The sequence below is a fragment of the Passer domesticus genome, chromosome 10 (assembly GCF_036417665.1).
Source record: "Passer domesticus isolate bPasDom1 chromosome 10, bPasDom1.hap1, whole genome shotgun sequence".
NCBI classification, from domain to species: Eukaryota; Metazoa; Chordata; class Aves; order Passeriformes; family Passeridae; genus Passer; species Passer domesticus.
Window position 1 is genome coordinate 29,637,484 of NC_087483.1, and position 6,889 is coordinate 29,644,372.

The following is a 6,889-nucleotide window of genomic DNA, read 5'->3' on the forward strand; positions in this document are numbered from 1 at the left end:
TCCTGGGCTGTCCTGCATGTGGTAGCTCTGCAGGATTGGTCTGAAGTTTGTCCAACTTCAGCCTTTTCAAGTTGGGTTGCTGACTTTATTGATTTGTTCCCTTAGTTTTAAATACAATTTAGGTTTCAGAAGAGAAACAGAATGGATTTATCTGTTTCTGTCAAAGAATAGTAACAAAAGAAATCCTTTGGTAGGGATGTGACTGGTTCTATTCACTACTGAGGGATGCAATGAGATTTAATGAGTGGTTTGGAGAGAGGGGAGAAGTGTTGTGAAATGCTAGATAAACTGTAATGATGAAGGAAACAGTACACTGTATTATAATATAAATGGTGCTAAGGACACCTTTCAGAGCAGATTAATATCTGTGTTATTCCAGAACTTCAAACACTGGAGATTACAGATCTCTGAGTCAATGATTTAGAAGCATGGAGGAATAAGACATAACTGAAGAACAGGAAAAAAAGCTGATAAAGTAAAATAAAGGATCTCTGTGCTTTTCTGTTCCCACAGCCATGATAATCATGTCCAAATGTAACCCACTGCTGTAGTACGAACTGAGAACTGAGAAGAGAAGCAGAAGAGACACTGGGATTTTCTTGAAACTGGTGAATTCAAGACACTCTGAAAGAATGAAGGACTGGAAACTTTTGCCACAGTAGCAACTGTAATCAGCACCTTCTTACTTATTACACATAACCAGCTACAGGGACATGAAGTTTGATTTGTCCCTGAATTTTGACCTTAGTACAGTGTCTGAATGTGCCATATTTTGTTACATCACACAAATGTACTTTTTCTTTTTTTTCTCAAATTTCCTCTCTGGATGTTTTGAGACCTTAATTTTTTGGGGCAAGCTTTCTAAATTATTCAGGCTAAAATAGCATAAAAATAGAAGATTGGACAGTTTTAAAGACAACTAGAAATCTGAATATGGCCTTTATTTATTATCACATGGGGAACAAATTTGAAGCTGCTTTACTGCATAGTTGTATAAATATTGACTAAAGCATTGCTCTACAAAGAAGCATGTAAGTTATTACTCAGTCCTCTAAAGACAGAAAGAGGGAATCTTTCATTTATTTCATTGTATTGCTGGAGCCTTTGAAGTCATTCATTCTAGGAAAAAGAGACTCTTACAGATAATTTACTGTATTTGTGCCTTCTGTCCCATGGGCTATAATGCAAGATGAAATGTCAGCTTCTGCTTTCAGTCTTCATTTCTCTTGCATTACTCCATCCACTTTCTCTGAGGTACTCTTCAATGTAATCATTATACTCCAGTTTGGCTCCCTGCAGAAAGCTTGAATGGTTTCACTTGCAGCAAAGACATTGGTTCCTCCACCTGAGGATTTTTCTGTTCCTGGAAGTAAATGGTGAAGCCAAGAGAGTATTTGCCTCTACAGCAGAGACACTGCTTTGAGATCCATTTGAACTCTTGGGAAGGAGAGGAGCGCTGTGCTGGGGGTCTTCATCCTCACAGCCAGCTGCTGGACATGGGGAAGGGCAATGAAATAAAGAGGCAGTTTCTGAATTAGAGATGCAGGTGAGCCTTTTTCTGGAAAAAGTCAAGAAGTGCGTCTGTAGACACTTCCATTTACACGTCGGATGCAGGAATTGGGCAGTGTCTTCTATTGAACAAAGCACTACTAAAACCACGTGCAAGAAAATCATCATGGACACCACTGTTTCTTATGAAGAAACTGGACCTGGCCTTTTGCAATGCCACTTTGCAACCTCATTTCCCTGCCACAGCTGGCCAGGGCTTGGGAACATGTCCCAGCACAGTGCCTGCACTGCAAACACCACTCTATGATGACACCCAGCTGCTTTAGCATTCTCCTGAACTGTTTTCCAGGGCAGAGTAAATTTTTCCATGTCTTAATGGGTAAGGTTATATTATTTTACTTATGTAATGTATGTGTATATATATAATGATTTTTTCTTCTGGAATATTTCAGCATCCTCTTTCTGAAATAGTTTATTTGTGATCAATTCTCTGTCCCTGGACAAATGTATTTTTTCCCCCTGTTCTTTCAGTGAATATATTCAGTTATTCTGTTATCTTCTTCCTCTTATACCACTGTTACTCCTGAAGGTACCAGAACCTCCAATATCAGCTAACGGTGAGTGCCCTTACTGAGCTCAGAGACCAAATTTAAAGTGGAATTAAAGAGTGCTGTGACACATACTCAACTTCAGCTCAGGGTATTCTCTGTCTCTGCCTCTCAGCAGCTTCTCCCCCTGTCCTTGTTCCCCCAGAAAGGTGTAAGTCCTCAGTGAGGCCAGCTGAACTCTGCAGGTATGGAGCCCTGGAGACTGAGCTCACAGTTAGAGCAGGGCTTTGTTCTCAGGAGCTGTCAGTGTGAGGTCATGCCATGTTACAGCAAGAAGGTTCATGGTACCACCTTAACAGGAGAAAACAATGTAGCCCTGAGCTGTGTTTCAAGAGATAAAAGAAGTGGAACAACTAGGGGAAGATCCATCAAATAAGATGAAAGAACATCACCAAGAAAAAAAAAAGAAGGAATGAAAAAACCCCTGTGATGTACTAGTCTATGAAGCACAAAAGTAACAATGAAAGTAGTAACTTCAGAGAGTGCTGTTCCTTGTTCAGGCCTGCCTTTGATCTTTCTTTTTGATTCCCACAAGGGCATCTTCACAGCCCTTAGATGTGGAATTGCTGGTGCTGAGTCTGCCCCCGTGGGATGGCTGAGCAGCCTCCCTGCCCATGTTCTGTACTTTTACTGTGGCACGAGTGCACTGTGCAGCCCCTGAGCATCCACCAGAGCCATCCATGAGAGCACAGGTGCTGCTGAGGCTCAGAAAGGAGTGGCTGCCCTGGCCCAGCCCCAGAGCAGAGGTGTGTATGAACTGTTCCCCCTTCCCATGCCATTGCTGCAGGCTGGTCAGAGTGTCTTCTAGGCTTCTTTTCCCAGGACAGGCTCACGTGCATCTTCACAGACCTCCCCTGTTCTACCTGCAGTGAGGCTCCCCCAGGAGCATCTGCACCTACTGAGGAGGCAGGCCCAGGGTGCTGTTCTTTTGGAGAAACAGCCTCAGTGATTGTTTGCCATATGGTTTCAGAAAGACAGAAGAGGCCAGAATAACCCTCAATACTGAAAATGTAGTATTGTTTGTGGCTTTGCACTTCCTTCCTTCCTTGCTGTCTTCTGGTGAGAAGGACTCACCAGGAGTGAGTTTTTCATCCCAGGCTGCAAATGAAGCCACCCTGACTGTGCTGGGAAGGTGAGCACCTCCTGTACCATGACACCAGAGCATGGGGCACTGGAGCTTCCTCTGAGCAAGCAAAGAAGTAAGAGCAAAACCAGGAGAATTCTGCAAACCTCGTGGAATCAAACCTTGCAGTGTTTCATTAATTTCAAACAGTTTTAATTAAGAAGTATTGTCTCCTCAGTTAATTATGTGCTTTATGGGAAGTGGATGTGGTTATCTGAAATCAAGTGAGGGATGGTGTTTCTGTAATCTCATCAATAGGGTATATCACCACTGGGAAGTCAGACAGTGTTAACAAATAACCAGAAACACTCCCCCTTCCCTCTCCCCCCTGACACTAATAGATCCACCTTAAATTAATATTTGAATCTGCTTCAGTGTACTACATATTGTGATGTACCATCTTTTATATTAAATGCTATCTGTCTTTCTGTTGATTGCATTTTAGTTTTACTGTAATGCTCTGTGTGGAAAAGAGGATTATTCTGAAATAAGGTAGGGCTCAAGCTTGAAATGTCTGGAGCAGATGTGCTTTTAGATGCATTATTTCTAAAGCAAACAATTTGGCTTGCAGTCTCTAAAAGTTTCTCTCTTTTTTTAACCCAAAGAGCGCTTGGGCTTTCCTTCCTTTGGTGATCAGGATCTTTTACAATAGCTCATGAAGGCATTCAGGTACTAGGCCTTCTAAATCTACTGTAATTCCTAAAAATTGAGACGATGTTGAGGAAAGGATAATAATATATATGCTCTTTAACTGCTGCAAATGTATATGTACAAGTGGATGCTGGTAGTGACTTCATTATGATACAGAATCATGAAAACAAAACTTTTTGGCCCTGTAAGTTTTCAAGTTGATAGACAAAGAGAATGCAACAGGTGAATAACAGAAATGAAACAGGACAGTATAGGAGGTCGACAGCAAATAAAATGTGATCACCAGGACAGCAGGAATCACATGGACCACTGCCTGCTTATTTTCCCTAGATTCTATAAATATGTCTTTCTGCAACAAATGCAGACTGTAGAAAACTACAAATGTCCGCTTTTATGGCTTTGAATCTTAGCCATGAATTGAATAATTTACATTACTGCAGAGTGAAATGGTGCAAAGTTGTTTGAACATTGAAGGTAAATTGAAGTCTTTTAATGGAGACATTTTGCAAAGGAAGGTGTGGGAAAGTCAAGATGTGTAAGCAAGGCACAGAATAACCTCAAGGGTGATGTGCTTAAGCTTCACTGAATAAACAGCAGAATGATTTGATATCCTTCTCAATAAGCTTTACAAATATTCCTGCACTGTCTGATCGTATTTCATACTAGCAAGCTAACAGGGTGTCAGAAGTGGCAGCATTCCTACCAAGACTCCACTCTGCCCTGCTCCCCACTTGAGTGCAGGGACAGTAAATTTCACAGCATCTTTAATCTTTGTCTCAAGTGTAAATAACTTTACATGGGCTTTTTTTAAAAATTAAATAAAAAGTCCTTGCCTTCTTGCAGGTTTAATCTCAGTGTTGATGCCTGTTGATGGTTCAAACATTCAGTCCCCTATTTTTAAATCATTTAACTGGTTCAATAACTGTCTTAGCCTTTGTTTTGATAGTTAAATCAATTCTTAGGAAAGAAAATAAGCTTGTCAGTGAATCATAGCCAAAGGTCTACCTTTCCTCAGAGACAGTTGCAGATTGTATAAAATAAATTTACTCTGAACTTTCTTGAAATGAAAGGGGCTGAAGAGAGCAATGCAAGAACTGCAAACCAGCAGCAGTGAGGGGTTAGTTAGTTGTCCTCATGATGGCCACAGACAGTTGCATCTGTGCCCTTTGCAAGGAGTGGCTGCCATCACCACACCTGTCCATTCCTGTATCTTTCCAAGAAAAGCACAAATGAAGTAACAGAAGACAATTTTAATGCAAAATTAAAATGTTTACAGAGCCTTTAGACCTGAGCTGGAAGTACTTCCCCAGGTGAAACCACCATGGGGTTTGAATCCACAGAAGGACCTCCGCAGTGGGAAATGCATCTGCATCCTGCACAGCACTGTGATGGACATCAAGTAGCCCTGGGGTCTGATTCATAAGAAAATTTCTTATAAATAAGGCATAGCCTGTACCTCTCTCTCTTTCCTATACTGCTCAATAATTGTGGCTTTTGTTTTTTTCCTAGAAGTCTGGTTTCTCATGAGATGCCAGGGGAGGGGTGTGAGGTCATGCCAGAAAGACACCTCTGGATGAAATTTCTATTGCATTGGTTCTTGGTATTGCAGGGCATTGGGCTTAAGGACCTAACTGTAGGGACAAACCGAGCCAGAAATGTGATACAGAGAAATAATCCCATGTCCTCTGAAATAAGACATGTTAGTCACTTAGGTTAGAGTGAAGTCAAGACAACAGAATAAGATTTTAAACTGCTTTTTTCTGTTGACATTTTTTGCTGCCAGCTACTAAACCTCTTCAAGCTTCATTTTTAAAATTTAATAGAGGATAATATTTGAAAATTTTAACTTCCCCTGAAAATGTTTTCAATTTTCCTTTATTTTGGGGGACAGAGATTGAAATAATTGGACAATTTATTTATTTCCTTCACAACTGAGTGAACTATAAAGGCTTATTTCTATGGTGACCTTTCTTGGTCCCTTGAATGTTTTGCAGATTAGCAAAAGGATGTTTTGTAACTTTGTCTTGTTTACAAAGTGCAAGAAAGTTACACAGTGGAGAAATAAGAAAAAATGGAACATAGAATTAGAAGGAAAACACAAGAACAGTTTCAACAATCACCTTGATTAATGAGACACTCTGAAAATATAGTTTTTCCATGACTAAGGAGAAAAGTTGGATTCTACCACTGGAAATATTCTTATTATGATTTCTTCTGTATGTGCTAATATATACAAGTCTGAAGTCAGAATTTGGGCCATACTTTTCCAGCTGGAGCAGCCTTTTCTGAAATGAGCCTTACATTATAGCCAAGAGTTGTATATACTTATTAAGCATTTGAGCAGCATTATTTGCTTTTAAATGAAGATGTATTTTAGCTTGCTGCTTCCAATTAGAATAACAATAAACATTTTCCCTAATGATGATGACATGCAATAGTGTTAAATTGGAAATGCAAAAGCTTCTTCTGTTGGTACAGTATAAGTTACAGTGTCATTAAATATATAATCAGCCATTTATTGCTTGTGTTATTTTTGAGGCACTTAAATGAAAAGTTGATTTGTCTCTTATTAGACCTCAATAAATGTTACTTTAATAGTCATAGGGTCTTTTAATGCTTTACAGAATCACTGTCATTAAATTGAATGCAGGACATTGGACTTAAATAAAAGAGAAATGGAAAAACTCAATAAATCAGGATAATAAAAGCTTTTCTTTGTGCTGTTTGAATTGTGCTGAAATGGATCTGTCTCTTAAACTGCCTTACAAAGGCCAAAGTAGCTTAATTGCTTTAGGGCTTGATTATGCTGCATGAGTCAGCAGTAAAAGACACATTTCACCACAGAAACTTGAGGATGAATTTTGCTGCTGTATTAGAAGACTTCCCTCAGAAACAAAGGCCAGGTGAGAGAAATATACTACAATGACTTCTGCATTATGGGAAACTTTCTTCAATATCAGGGACATGTGGAGAATGCAGAAGGCACAACACTTGGGGA

General features: G+C 39.8%; 1 long non-coding RNA gene across 1 annotated transcript; it reads right to left on the reverse strand.

The window, feature by feature from the left end:
* Window positions 1-1,050: 1,050 nt before the first annotated feature.
* Window positions 1,051-2,394, reverse strand: LOC135309460 (uncharacterized). The gene is made up of 2 exons (XR_010369725.1): window positions 2,193-2,394; window positions 1,051-1,490 (listed from the first exon to the last, which is right to left on the reverse strand). It is a non-coding gene; the product is annotated as an uncharacterized LOC135309460 (long non-coding RNA).
* Window positions 2,395-6,889: the final 4,495 nt, after the last annotated feature.